The 15,253-nt window shown below is 41.5% G+C and overlaps 1 protein-coding gene and 1 long non-coding RNA gene across 2 annotated transcripts in view; one reads left to right on the forward strand and one right to left on the reverse strand.

Annotated features, from left to right (window-relative positions):
- The window catches only part of LOC118143776 (uncharacterized), a 32,035-nt gene extending 31,554 nt beyond the window's left edge, over positions 1 to 481 (reverse strand). The window contains exon 1 of the long non-coding RNA XR_004728196.3: positions 12 to 481. This is a non-coding gene — a long non-coding RNA (uncharacterized LOC118143776). The remainder of the gene's footprint in view (positions 1 to 11) is intronic.
- The window catches only part of UGCG (UDP-glucose ceramide glucosyltransferase), a 44,091-nt gene that overhangs the window by 762 nt on the left and 28,076 nt on the right, over positions 1 to 15,253 (forward strand). The window lies entirely within an intron of this gene.

Genomic DNA, 15,253 nt, shown 5'->3' on the forward strand with positions numbered 1-15,253 from the left:
ACTGTTCTTACGTGTCAGGCGGAAGGTGGTGGCTCGATTTGATTGTGCTGGGGATTCGTGTGATTTTCATCTGGGCCGAGATGTATGGTGTATTGTTTTTTTCTCCCGACCTGGGCCACGTTTGTTAGGGTGTTGATTGTGTCCACTCTTCTGGGAGCTGCTCACAGCTATCTGGACACTTCCCTGTGGATTTTCTTCTTCCTGGAAAGGCTCTATACGCTTAGATAGGTGTGAAGCACCTGTCCACCCTGAAAAATGTCCACAAAACCTCCGAGCTGGCATGATAGCTTTGAGTCCTGTCAGTTCGGACATCTCAGCGTGGTTTTCTTTCCTTTTTCCAATTCCTCGTTTTATTGTTTTACGTGGATTTGTGCTCTCCTGTCCGCCAACCCCATCTTTTCATTTTTGTTTGGCAAATACTTCTTGAGGCCTACTAGATAATTCATTGTTCTTTAGCGGGGGGCACGGTGGTGAGCAGGACAGAATTCCTGTCTTCATAGAGCTTACATTCTAGAATGAAGAAGCAGATAAAATCCAAATAAGGTTATGAGATTTTGATGACACGTGTAAGTAAAATAGAACTGAGTAATGGGATGGATGGAGACATGGGGTATGTGGCTAGTTTGGTATATCCACGGTTCAAGGTGAAATCTGCCTATGTAAAGAAATGAAAGAATTATATAGAGCACTTTGCTGATGTCGATTCACTTGGATTTTTAGGCTGGGAAAAAATGAACAATTGTATATAGTAATCGTTACTGTGAACTAGAATAGAATATATGTTAGTGGAAGAGACTTTAAGAAATTAGCTACTTTTAGGTTTTTTTTTTCATTTTAAAATTTTGTTTCTTTCTCATCTGGTAGAGAAAGATTATTTTTTCCTTTTTACTGTGGTAATTGTGTGCCTTTTCTTTTGGAAACACTATTTTATTAGTCTAGTGTGGCATTTCCTGGTACTGAGAAAGATGCTGCTAGGTACAAGATACACTGATATTTCTTTGAAAGTGAAAGAAAACATGCCACTTGGATATTGTTGACTTTAGTTTTTGGAGTTTGTGACCTTAGTCACTGAGCACATTCCAGAGTTCATTTAAAATATATGAGTTCTTTAAAAAATTGTTAGTTTTTACAGTCATGAATTCCTACCATGTAAGGAAATTATGCAATATAGAGGGATAAAGAAGAAAATTAAAACGTGTACACACCAATACTACATTACCATGTTAACCTTTTGTGACTATCTTTCTGTGTGTGAGAGAGAAAGAGGAGGGGGGGAGGGGGAAGAGAGAAAAAAGTATGGTAGAGAGAGGAAGAGGGAAAAATGCTTTGTCCCTGCTTGAAAACAACTCACTATTAAACTGGGAATTATTTTTACTTCAATAAGAAAGATATCAAATCCAGGCACAGTGGCTCATGCCTGTAACCCCAGCACTTTAGGAGGCCGAGGTGGGTGGATCGCTTGAGCTCAGGAGTTGGAGACCAGCCTGGGCAACATAGCAAAACCCCATCTCTACAAAAAAACGCAATATAACCTGCTTTAAAAGTTCATCTATTTAATAAATGCTTCTAGAGAAGCTGTTTTGTGCAAGGCACTGTTGTAGTTGCTGGAAGTAAGAGTGAAGAGCAAACATCCAAGGACCCTATTCACATGGAACTGTCCTGTAGAATGTCATGACCATTTTTTTCATGTCAATACCTGTATGATCTCTGCATCATTTGTAATAGATGCATGATATTTTAGTTTACTGGGTACTAAGATTTCCTTATTATTAAAGATAGATGTTTAGGTTGTTTCCAATTTATCTAGATTGCAAACAACACTGTGATGAATTTATTAGGCATACATCTTTGAGGAATGATCTCCTTAGTTGAATTTCTGAAAGGAGAATTATTGGGCCAGAAGTGGTGCACATTTTAAACTTTGATATATATTTGCCCTGCAGAAATGTTATGTATATTCACAGTCCTGGTAACATTGTATGATGGCCCCATTTTGCTTTACAGACACTAAGTAGCAGGCATTTCACTGTTTTTTGTTTTCCATTCCTTTAATTACTAGTTACATTGAGCACTTTTTAAATATGTTTATATGCTAGTTACATTTAGATGTAAATTACATACTCATAAGCCTTTGCCTGTGCTGTTGTTTTTTGCTAAATTAATCTTTGTGATATAAAGGTTGTTTTTCTGTTATCTGTCATATATAGCATTCTTTTCCCCAGTCTGTTTTTTGTCTTTCAACTTTGTACATATATTTGACATGGAGAAAAGTGCGTGTGCATGTGTGTTTTAGAGTGACAGGTCTTTCTGTTTCTTTTACATTTTCTAACTCTGTTATAATTTTTATATCTTCCTTATTCCTTCAAATTATTATATATGTTAATTCCTCGAAATTAACATATATATATATGTTAGTCCCTGTTTCCTCTTAGTATTTTTATTTTTTTCACTTATTACTCTTTTGTTTTGTTTTGTTTTTTTGTTACAGGTATTACTCTTAATTCACCCAGTATATTACTTTGTTATATGAGAGCCAGAGCCCTAATTATAGTTTCATCTGAATATTTAGGTACTTGTCCAGAATTACTTATCAAATGATTATTTGATTATTCCACTATTTTGAAATATTTTTATTACAGACTACATTTTTCATTGTACTTGGGTATGTTTCAAAGCTTCCATTGCCATTTCATAGATGTACTTTCATTGCCATTTCATAGACCGTACCTGGCCCAGTTTTGTACCAGCATCCATTGTTTTTGTTTTGTTTTGTTTTTGAGACAAGGTCTCACTCTCTCACCCAGGCTGGAGTGCAGTGGCACAATTTTGTTTTCCCAGGCTCAAGCCATCCTCCTACCTTAGCCTCCTAAGTAACTGGGACTGCCACCACGCCCAGCTCATTTTTTTTTTTTTTTTGAGACTGAGTCTCGCTCTGTTGCCCAAGCTAGTGTGACCGTGTGCAGTGGTGAGTGCACTGGTGTTGATAGCAGCTCACTGCAACCTCCACCTCCCGAGTTTAAGCAATTCTGCCTCAGCGTCTTGAATAGCTGGGATTACAGGTGAGTGTAACCACACCTGGTTAATTTTTGTATTTTTAGTAGAGACAGGGTTTCACCATGTTGGCTAGGCTGATTTCAAACACCTGACCTCAAGTGATCCACCTGCCTTGGCCTCCCAAAGTGCTGGGATGACAGGCCCATTTTTGTGCTTTTTTGTAGAAATGGGGTTTTGCTATGTTGCCCAGGCTGGTCTCCAACTCCTGAGCTCAAGCGATCCACCCACCTCGGCCTCCTAAAGTGCCGGGGTTACAGGCATGAGCCACTGTGCCTGGATTTGATATCTTTCTTATTGAAGTAAAAATAATTCCCAGTTTAATAGTGAGTTGTTTTCAAGCAGGGACAAAGCATTTTTCCCTCTTCCTCTCTCTACCATACTTGATAAAATTGCAAATTTGACATTTCAGCATTTTGAAAAGGAGGGTTAAAGAACTTTGGTAATAATATTTTGATTAAAGAGTATTTTATTAAAGCATATATTTTTTGAATACATGTCCTATGTCTTGTCACATCTTTTCTTGAAATTAGGTGAAGTATAAATATATTAAAATTAGCTGATATTAATACTCTCCTAAAAACTTATGCTGGCAAGTAGTGGAAATGGAGCCTATTTTCAAAAATTTATATAGCTCTATATCTGGTTGTCAGAGTAGAGTGTAATCTGGCCAGGCACAGTGGTTCACACCTATATACCAGTGCTTTGGGATGCTGGGGCAGGTAGATCGCCTGAGGTTCAGGAGTTCTAGACTAGGCCGGCCAACGTAGTGAAACCCTTTTCCTACTAATAATACAAAAAGTTAGCTGCATATGGTTGCACATGCCTGTAATCTCAGCTACTCGGGAGGCTGAAGCAGGAGAATCACTTGAACCTGGGAGGCAAAGGTTGCAGTGAGCTGAGATCACCCCATTACACTCCAGGCTGGGTGACAAGAATGAAACTCCATCTCAAAAAAAAAAAAAAAGTGTAATCTGTGGGCTCCTAGTTTTTAAATATGTCTATATAAATACTGTAATACAATTGCTAAGAAAAAGTATAGAATATTTTAAAAACCAATTTGTTATTTTAAAAAATTAAATACAGTGTTTAGTGGTATCTCGTTGATTCAGTTTTTTTAATTGTATCTTCTTAAAATGAGATAAAGAAATGTTGACCAGTGTTTTTATATGGAGCTGAATTTTATCAATATAGTGAACAACTCCTGTTCAGTGAGTGATTGTTTGTTCTGATTTCACAAATGTCTTACAATTCCTGTAAGCCTACAATGTAAAAGGTTTTGTGACAACTTATAAACTAGAAAACCATTATTTCCAGGGTTTTGAATCCATCTCTGCTCACTGGTGTCTCTACCTACAGCTTTGCTCCTTTCCAGTTTTAGTATTGAACCAATCCTTAGTCATTTCTTTTTTTTTTTTTTTTTTTTTTGAGATGGAGTTTCGCTGTTGTTACCCAGGCTGGAGTGCAATGGCGCAATCTCGGCCCACCGCAACCTCCGCCTCCTGGGTTCAGGCAATTCTGCCTCAGCCTCCTGAGTAGCTGGGATTACAGGCGCACACCACCGTGCCCAGCTAATTGTTTGTATTTTTAGTAGAGACGGGGTTTCACCATGTTGACCAGGATGGTCTCGATCTCTTGACCTCGTGATCCACCTGCCTCGGCCTCCCAAAGTGCTGGGATTATAGGCGTGACCACCGCGCCTGGCCCCCGTAGTCATTTCTTAACGTATTTGAGATGGCAGATGTTTGTATGATTTCTGCCTGCAATGTTAAAGGTAACATTCAGATTAGAATCATTCCAAATTCAAGAGTCTTATTCTTGAGATTAAAAATTTCCTAAAAATAACTAAAGATTATAGCCTTGGCAAGTTAAATAGTCTTTATGGGCTAAATTTGTGTGTGTGTGAGCCCTAGTGTGGTTTGATAGCTTGGGGCCCAAGGTGAAATTGTATAAAGTCTAGAACTGGTGGTAGTTTTTCCCTTTTAGCCCCTGGGAGCCATGTAGCTGCGTGATGGATAAGTGATCTAAACAGGAACCTTGCCTCATGCTCTCTCCCCATCCCACCCACCTCGGATCATTATTATTTCCCTGTGTACATAAGGTCTTAATGTTTAGCCCCAGGTTTTGTCTTTTGACTGGAGGTGCCAGGCTAGTGTGGAAATAATTTGTGTGTCCTTAAATGTTATTTACCCTCAAGTAAAATTGAGGTCCTTTTACCTGGAGGGGTGTGTGTGTGTGTGTGTGTATTTTTTTCTTCTTCTTTGAGACAGGCTCTTGCTCTGTTGCCCAGGTTGGAGTGCAATGGCATGATGTCGGCTCATTGCAACCACCCCATCCCAGGCTCAAGTGATTCTCCTGCCTCAGTCTCCTAAGCAGCTCCCAAGTAGCTGGGACTACAGGCATGCCTGGCTAATTTTTGTGCTTATTGTAGAGATGGGGTTCCACCATGTTGCCCAAGCTGGTCTTGAACTCCTGGACTTAGGTAATTCACCTGTCTCAGCTCCCAAAGTGCTGGGATTACAGGTGTGAGCCATTGTACCTGGCCCCCTAGAGACTTTTTAAGACTTAAAATTTTTTTAAAAGATTTTTAAAGTTAATTCTGCTTCCACAAACATATTTCCTTTATTTATTATCTTTTTTTGAGACAGAGTCTTCTCTGTTGCCCAGGCTGGAGTGCAGTGGCTCACTCACGGATCACTGCAGCTTCCACATCCCAGGCTCAAGCAATCCTCCCACCTCAGCCTTCCCAGGTAGCTGGGACTACAGGTGCATGCCATCATGTCCAGCTAATTTTTGTTACCCAGGCTGGTCTCAAACTCTGGGCTCAAGTGATCCCCCCAACCTCAGCCTCCCGAAGTTCTGGGATTAGAGGCGTGAGCCACTGCTCCCACCCCAAATATGCTCTTTCTAATATATAGCATCTTCAATACCTGATACATAGTTTTTGAGTGGAATTTGCATCCTCATTGTGTCAGGGTAACTGTGATAAACTACCTCTCAAAAACTGATTGTGTCTTTAATGTAAGTTTTAGCATTTTGGAATATTATTTTTAGTCAGTATGATCTTGTCTTAAATTCATGAATGCATTGGTGTTCTGAGCCTTAGTGGGATGTAAATGGAGAACGTCTTTTCTGGGTTTAGTCCTGAGGATGCCCTTGGATTGTGGTCAAACGTTGATCAGTCAGGATCATTGCTGCAGGGCTACTTTTGGGAAAATGAATGAGGCAATTCAGCAATTAAGCCCCTTTAACCTGAGTCTGGGAAGATACAGAATTAGATTATAGTGTGTAGCTTTAAAGAGCAAAGTGAGGGGCAGTGGGGGGGGAGGGAGAGCATCAGGAAGAATAGCTAATGGATGCAGGCTTAATACCTAGGTGACGGGATGATCTGTGCAGCAAACCACCATGGCACATGTTTGCCTGTGTAACAAACCCACACATCCTGCACATGTACCCCTGAACTTAAAAGTTGAAGAAAAGAAAAAGAGCAAAGTGGAAATTGCAAGATTTTAATGATGGTTCTATTGATTCATTATCCTCCCCTTTCTCTCTGACATCAGTGCAGTACACCTTCATGTCTACCCTAGATATTGAAATTATCTCTACTCGCTCGTATCTCTAGCTGCAGCCTTGCAATCCTTCAATTTTATATTTCTTATTGTAGCCTTTATGCTTCTGGGTTACTAATCTTGGATCACAGTCGCTTAAACTCTTACCATGAGAGACACGCACAGCTCTGTAGGAGTTGGGCCATCCCTGTGTTCCTGTTTCTTCAGCAATGTTGTATTCCTGGCATTTCCCTGAATGTGCAGTGTGCTTTCTCTGGAATTGTCTTTCCTTCCTTCCTTTTTTCTTGTTTAACTCCTACTCATTCAAATCATTTTAGACTTTAGTTCCTTATTGGGTTAGGTGGTCCTTCTTATGTCTCTCCATGGTACCTTGGATTTGCCATCTAAGTTGCAAATTTGTGTTCAGTTGTCTTTTTTTCCCAGTCAGATTGTAAGCTTTTGTGGGTGAGGGGTAATGTTGTCTTTACTATTGTATGTCAGGTGTCTGCTGGGTATTCAGTTATTACTTGTTGAGTGAATGATCTTTGAGTTTCTTTGGTAGTACTAGTAGATTTTTGCTCATTCATTAATTCAGTCTCAATTTGAGGCCATTGTCATTTGAGGCAGATGGTCAGAATTTGATTTTCAGTAGCCATAGACATTAATGAAATTAATTGGACCAAATGGATTCTTTATCTCACTATGCCTAAACAATTAAAGTAGAAACAGACCTATATCCATAATTTAAGTTTATCCATAGATTTGTTGTTACATCTGACCCCCTCCTTTCCTTCCCCAAGATTTCTGAAGGCCTGCCTTGCCATATGTACCTTTACATTTAGATCTGTCTCTTTGGAAAATGCAGAGCCCATGGCTGTCCTGAGTGGGTTGACAAGGACAAATCAGGAGAAGTATCCCCTACTTTTCCTCCCTCCTCAGAGGTTTTTTTTTTTTTAGATGGAGTTTTTCTCTTGTTTTCCAGGTTGGAGTGCAGTGGTGCGATCTCGGCTCACTGCAACTTCCACCTTCCAGGTTCAAGCAATTCTCCTGCCTCAGCCTCCCAAGTAGCTGGGACTATAGGCATCCACTACCACGCCTGGATAATGTTTTGTATTTTTTGTAGAGACAGAGTTTCACCATGTTGACCAGACTGGTCTTAAGCTCCTGACCTTATGTAATCTACCTGCCTGGGCCTCCCAAAGTGCTGGGATTACAGATATGAGCCACTGCACCCCTGCCAGAATTTTCTTTTATACACAAAATAGTTTAAACATTGAGTTCAGATTGAAAAGGGTAGCTTTAGGGAATTATGTAGAAGAGGATAGAGACAGTCTCATTAGTTTCCCTTTGGTGGGAAAAGAGTGGACTTTGAGTTGATGGTATGTTTGAGGATGTTCTGTATTTTTAAGTACTTTCTGGTAGGTTCGTATCTTCTCCTTGGTGCCTTTCTTAGTTTTTGGGAGCAAAATATCATGCTCTACCAATATCCTGTACACTAGAACTAACCCTGTCATTACCAAAGGGTTAATGAGTTTGGTTTTTGTTGTTGTTTGGTTTAGGAAATTAATAAAGATCTCCTATTTGTTGTCTTTTTTTTGAGACAGAGTCTCACTTTGTTGCCCAGGCTTGAGTTCAGTGGCTGTCTGCAACCTTCACTTCCTGGGTTCAAGCGATTCTCCTGCCTCAGCCTCCCAAAGTGCTAGGATTACTGGCATGCGCCACTGCACCTGGCCATCTTTTGTTTTCTATGGTGGTGACATCTTTTATATTCTACAGTGTGTATGTCCATTGTCTAGTGGGCAGAGTTTGTATTTTCCTATAGAGCTAACTCACTATTGGTTATTTTGCCTTCTGTAGGAGATTTTATGTTAGCACAGTTAAGCTTGCACCAGAAGGCATGCTTTGCATAGCTGATGAAGCCCATTTTGAAGCAATGCTTTTTTGAAATGAAAAGTGCTATATGTAGTAAATTGGTCATGACACATACCGATGATAAACAAACAGTAATACAAAGGTCATTAGTCACTAGAAGTTGCTGGCATGGACTATGTGAAGCAAGGGACCTGCTGATACAGCAATCAACCTAATTTTACATGAATTATTAACAAGCTTTGTGACGTGGAGCAGGGAAGATGAATTACTAGAGTCAGATAAATTGGTTTAGCAGAACCACACAGCAGAATTATAAAAACAACACTTTCTAGGGCTTAAACAAGGTGAACTTTGCCCTTGTGGAATTCATATTCTTCCTTAGAAACGAGTGAAATTCTCTTTTCTGTTTTTTGAGACAGAATCCCACTTTGTCCCCCAAGCTGGAGTGCAGTGGTGCGATCTCGGCTCATTGCAACCTCTGCCTCCTGGGTTTGAGTGATTCTCGTGCCTCAGCCTCCCAGGCAGCTGGGACTACAAGCATGAATCATCATGCCCCACTGATTTTTGTATTTTCAGTAGAGATGGGGTTTTATCATGTTGGCCAGTCTGGTCTTGAACTCCAGGCCTCAAGTGATCTGTCTGTCTTAGCCCTGCAAAGTGCTGTGATTACAGGTGTGAGCCACTGTACCCAACCAAGTGAAATTCTTATTTTTTTAATTTTTATTTATTTATTTTTCTCTTATGGTAGCTGGTAGCTGGTATGTAGCTTCCAAGTGGAATTCCTATGCCTCACTTGTGAAGAGCTGTATTAAAGTTGCTGCAGAGGCTACTTCTCGCCATCTGAAGGGGAAGGAGCACACCTTCCTTGCTAAAGCCAAATATGAATACAAAACTGTAAAATTTAAAAATCACACAAACCATTAAATCAAAAATTGTTGAGCAAGAAGGAGCAGGGGTTGAGACTAAAAGATAGGAAGGATAAAACAAATAAGCCAAAATTATGAAAAAGGCAGTATAAATTATAGACCCTAGGATGTTGGGAAACCAAAATCAGCTAAGCTCAAATAAAGCCATCCTGTGAGTTCAGAGCTTGAAAACCCTTGTGCAGGGAGGCAATTAAGATTCATCAGGCTGCTGGATGCGGTGGCTCATGCCTGTAATCCCAGCACTTTGGGAGGCCAAGACAAAAGGGTCACCTGAGGTGAGGAGTTCAAGACCAGCCTGGCCAACATGGTGAAACTGTATCTTTATTAAAAATATCAAAAATTAGCCAGGCATGGTAGCACGTGCCTATAATTCCAGCACTTTGAGAGGCCAAGGCGGGACGATCGCCTGAGGTTGGGAGTTTGAGACCAGCCTGGCAAACATGGCGAAATCCCATCTGTACAAAAAATGTCAAAAATTAGCCAGGCGTGGTGGCACGTGCCTGTAATCCCAGCTACTCTGGAGACCTACTCATGAGAATCACTTGAACCCTCGAGGCAGAGACTGTAGTGAGGCAAGATTGCGCCACTGCACTCCAGTCTGGGCAACAGAGCGAGACTGTCTCCAAAAAAAAAAAAAGATTCATAAGGCTAAAGCAGCTGTAAAGGCCAGCAGAATCCCTGAATATTTCTTCCTGTTCCTTGGAGTTCTTTGAAGTGTTCCCCAAATAGATGTCCTTCTAACTCACAATGGAAAGCAGGACCCTGAAGGCCTCTCTTTTGCCCATGATTCATCTCTCACAACCTTTTGGACTTTAGGCAGGTCTAAGTTACTCTGAGAAAACACCCCAGATAGTACCTGTGTTCTTTGTCCCAGCTGCTAGCACGTATGGCCCTGCAGCAACCTGCTTTGACCACCTCCGCTCCCTGGCCTTGATAGTGGTGCTGCCTTAATTACATTCATTTTTTTAAAAGTATATAGAGTGATTCTATCTCTTGATTTTAAATTGACTTTAGAAATAATTCCTCAGGAAAGTGATGCATATGTTGAAAAATTATGGCTGGGTGCTATGGCTCACGCCTGTAATCCCAGCACTTTGGGAGGCCAAGGGGGGCAGGTCACTTGAGGTCAGGAGTTTGATACCAGTCTGACCAACATGGTGAAACCCTGTTTCTATTGAAAATAAAAAAGTTAGTTGGGCATGGTGGCACACACCTGTAACCCCAGCTACTTGGGAGGCCGAGGCACGAGAATCACTTGAACCTGGGAGACAGAGGTTGCAGTGAGCTGAGATCGCATCACTGCAGACTTCATCTCCAAAAACAAGAGAAGCCAGGACTATGCAGCATCTTTGCCCAACCAAGAACTCAGCTAATAGTTTAAAAGGAGAACTCAGCTAAAACAAAATAAAACAAAACAAAAAACAAAAGCCCAAACAAACAGTAATAATCATTTTTAATGGGTAATAATTAATAATATTTAATGTTCTTTACTGTCATACTTAGCATTGCTTTACACTTTTGGATGATGTCTATAGAACATTAAATTTGTTCCTAAATACATGTAATTTTCAATATAATGTTAACCTAAATATTGGACGTAATTTAAACTGTGCATTAGATGTGTTCATTCCATTTCTCCTCTTTAATTTTTCTTGATACACAAGAGTTGGTTTTATTTATTTGTTTATTTTTTAAAGCCCACCGTAATGACCTAATAGAAATATATAGGAAAGAGTCTTTCAAGATTTTCCAGCCCTTCCTCTTTGGTACATGAATCTCATCAATATTTGATATCTCTAAATCTCTTAAGAGAATTACAGTAATTCAGAGAAGTTCCATTTGATGGAAATTGTCCTTGAAATTAGCAGGTTTTTTTTCTTTTAACTGGATAATAATAGCTATCATTGCACATTTACCTTGTAGCTTGATCTCATATATTCCTCACAACTACCAATGAGATAGGTACTATTATCCACACTTTAAAAAAAAGTTAAGATAAAGAAGTAACTTGTCCACAGACACACAGCCAGCAAGCTGGAATAGAAATCCAGGCAATCTGCCTGCAGCCCAGGTTCTATATATTATATACTGCCAGTATATATATACTGCCAGAGGTAACCTAAAATGACCCTGGAAGTAATCCATAGAGGTAGGGTATCTGTACAGGAATTTCTCCAGTTGCTTTGAATCTTAGTTTCTGATAATTGGCAACATTTAGGTCACTGTGGAGAGAGCGCCTATCCATTCTCGTCTACTCTTTCACGTTCTTGCACCACTTGTACTCCTCCTTCACAGGCGCCACATTTTGAGTCATCTCATAACAGCTGATCTTTCTCAAAGTTTCCACTTTGGCTTTTTTTCTTTTTCTTTTTTTTTTTGAGATAGGGTCTCGCTCTGTCACCCAGGCTGGAGTGCATTAGTGCTATCATGGCTCACTACAGCCTTAACCTCCCAGGCTCAAGCAATCCTCCTACCTCAGCCTCCTGGGTAGCTGGACTACAGGCATGGACCATCACGCCTGGCTAATTTTTGTATTTTTTGAAGAGATGGTGTTTTGCCCTGTTGGTCAGCCTGGTTTCGAACTCCTGAGCTCAAGCAATCCGCCTGCCTTGGCCTTCACAAGTGCTGGGATTATAGGCCTTTTCCATTTTTCAGTCATCTAGTCTTTCTAGACCTGTGGTTGTCAACTTTGCACTATGGAGTCACATCGAGGGCTTAAAAAAAAGAAACAGCTGCTGCCTGGATCTCACCCCTACAGACACGGTTAAATTGGTTCAGGCATTAGTGTTTTTAAAACTCCCCAGGTGACATGGATGTGCAGCCGAGGCTGAGAACGACTGCCCCAGGCTGTCTGTCCACAGTTGTGTCCAGCATCTGCCACCTCTTGGCTTCATTTACTTCTCCACATAGCCCGGAGCCCACAGTTCATCACTTCATTATCTTGCCTCTTGCCTCACCTCATATCTGTCTGCCCTGTTATCCTGAATCCATCCAATAATTATAGCTGCTCAACTTTGAAAATCCTGCAGAGGGTGATCACACAGCCATGTGGACTAATACTACTTACTACACATTGGGAGTCTCAGGGCTCAGCTAAGCCTGCACGTGGTGCTGCCTGGCAATGCTTTTTTTTTTTTTTTTTCTGTATTGAGCTCTGACACCCATCACTTACAAAACCTCTCTAAAGCTCCTCCATCCTACCGCATTCTTGATAGACTTTAGCTCCTTGTTTTTGTTTTTTTGAGACAGTCTCACTCTCTAGCCGAGGCTGGAATGCAGTGGCACGATACTGGCTCACTGCAACCTCTGCCTCCCAGGTTCAAGTGATTCTCCTGCCTCAGCCACCTGAGTAGCTGGGATTACAGGTGTGCACCACCTTGCCTGGCTAATTTTTGTGTTTTTAGTAGAGACGGGTTTCACCATGTTGGCCAGGCTTGTCTTGAACTCCTGACCTCACATGATCCACCCACCTCGGCCTCCCAAAGTGGCTGGGATTACAGGCTTGAGCCACCACGTCTGGCCTTTCACTCGTTTCTGATGCCTTTCTGGTTTGTGTGCCTCTCTTTCTTTTGGACCTTTATAATATTTTTCCCTTGCCTTCCATATCCTCTGCCTGTACTTTATTCTCTTAACTTCTATAAATACGAAAATGATCCTGGTTGCTTCCTTTTAGCCTTTCATGGTTATTTCTTGTCTAAGGGATGAGCTCCAGGCCTTTTCAGCCTTGTCTGTGAAGTCACGAAGAATTTATAGCAGAGATGAGTCTTAAAGCAGTGCTGCTCAAGCTTGAGTGTGCCTGTGAATCACCTAGATATCTTGTTAAACTAAAGATTCAGTTTCGGTACTTCTGGGGGGCGAGGCCTCAAATTCTGAAGTTCTGAAAAGCTCCCAGGTGATGCCAGTGCTGCTGGTCCATGGACCGCACCTGGAGTATGAAAGTCTGGAAAGGCTGCCTCCTAGGAATAGTTAGATGCTTCCATCTGTCTCCTCCCAAAGTGTTCTAAACATACTTTGTTGATAGTCTGTATCACCCTGCCTTTGCAGATTCTTGTACAGACTTTACTTCTGAATGAGAGGTGGCCAGTGCACATGAGAACCACCTCTCCTGTTAACACATGGAAATGCTGTCATGATTAGACACTTATACACCCAGAGCCTGAAAATATGAAAGGGAAATCTCTACATTCCAGAAACCAACAGGGAATGTAAAGCAGTGGATTGGTCTTGTCTGCCAATTTGAATCCCAGTGGGGATTTTATTTATTGATATTTCTTCTCATTATTGGCCATATTTTCCTGATTCTTTACATGCCTGGCAATTTTTTAATAGATGCCAGATATTTTGAATTTCACTGTGTTGGGTGATGGATTTTTTTTGTTTTTCTGAAATCTTGACTCCAGCTCTTCAATTCGATTTCCCTCCCTCCCTCCTTCCCTCCCTCCCTTCCCTTCTTCCCCTCCCTCCCTTCCTTTCTCCCCTCCCTCCCTCCCTTCCTCCCCTCCCTCCCCCTTCTCTCCCTCTGCTCCCTCTCTTCCTCCCTCCCCCCTCCCTCCTTCCCCTCCCTGTTTTCTTCCCTCCCTCCCTCCCTTCTTTCCTGTCTCTTTCTATTGCCCAGGCTGGAGGGTAGTGGCACAGTCTCAGCTCATTGCTGCCTCCACCTCCAGAGTTCAAGTGATTCTCCTGCCTCAGCCTCCCAAGTAGCCAGTGGTGGGAAGAGTAGGGTTTTTAGTACTAGTGTGAGGACAGAGACAGTGCGGCACACTAATTGCAATAATCCCAAACTGTAAGCAACCAAAACAGCCATCAACAGAAACTAAAGTGTGGTGTATTAGCAAAAGGAATACTATCCTGTAACATGAGTGAATAAATGATAACTAAATGTAACAGCATGGATGAATCTCACAAACATGACGCAACCCAAAGAAGTCAAACATGAAAGATACATCCTATGGGATTCCATTTATGTAAAAATTTAAAGCCAGCAAAACCGATCTGCATTGTTAGAAGTCAGGATGGTGAGTACCCTTGAGAGGAGGGCAGTACGTGGAAGGAGACACGAGGGGACTTCTGAGGTTCCGCTAATACTGTTTTTTGATCTGGGTACTGGTTACATGAGAGTTTCACTTTGAGAAAATTCTTTAAGGTGTATGCATGATTTTATAATATGTACATTGTGCATCAATAAAAAGTACCCCACCACCACCACTTCTCCAACAAAAAGGTCAAGGCTGCAAGCCAGATGCATTACAGGAAGATAAGAACTGGATTCCCAGTATAGAACCTGGAAAGCAAGTCATCTGCCCTAGGCTGAGGGTGGAAATGGACACCCATGAGAAAGCCTGTGCAACATGTAGGAATCATAGGCTGAAGTTCATATTGTCTAGGAAATGCAGAAACCCTGATCTGAGACACTAAAAGTAAAACTGGTTGGAAACCAGTAAAACCTGTAGGACTCTGTCCGAGCCACTTATAATACTGGCCCACTTTAAGGACTCCATCATTGAGGCCACTTTTGAGACATTAGGCAATTGATCACAATGCTTGTTCGTCCTTCCTTCCTTCCTTCCTTCCTTCCTTCCTTCCTTCCTTCCTTCCTTCCTTCCTTCCTTCCCCTCCCTTTTTCCCTTCCTCTTCCTTCCCCTCCCTTCCTCCCTCCCTTCCTTTCTCTTCCTTCTCCTTCCTTCCTTCCTTCCTTCCTTCCTTCCTTCCTTCCTTCCTTCCTTCCTTCCTTCCTTCCTTCCTTCCTCTCTCTCCCTTTTTCCCTTCCTCTTCCTTCCCCTCCCTCCCTTCCTCCCTTCCTTCCTTCCTTCCTCTTCCTTCCCCTTTCCTTTATTTTGAAAAAAAATCATTGGGATT

The sequence above is a fragment of the Callithrix jacchus genome, chromosome 1, assembly GCF_049354715.1.
Source record: "Callithrix jacchus isolate 240 chromosome 1, calJac240_pri, whole genome shotgun sequence".
NCBI classification, from domain to species: domain Eukaryota; kingdom Metazoa; phylum Chordata; class Mammalia; order Primates; family Cebidae; genus Callithrix; species Callithrix jacchus.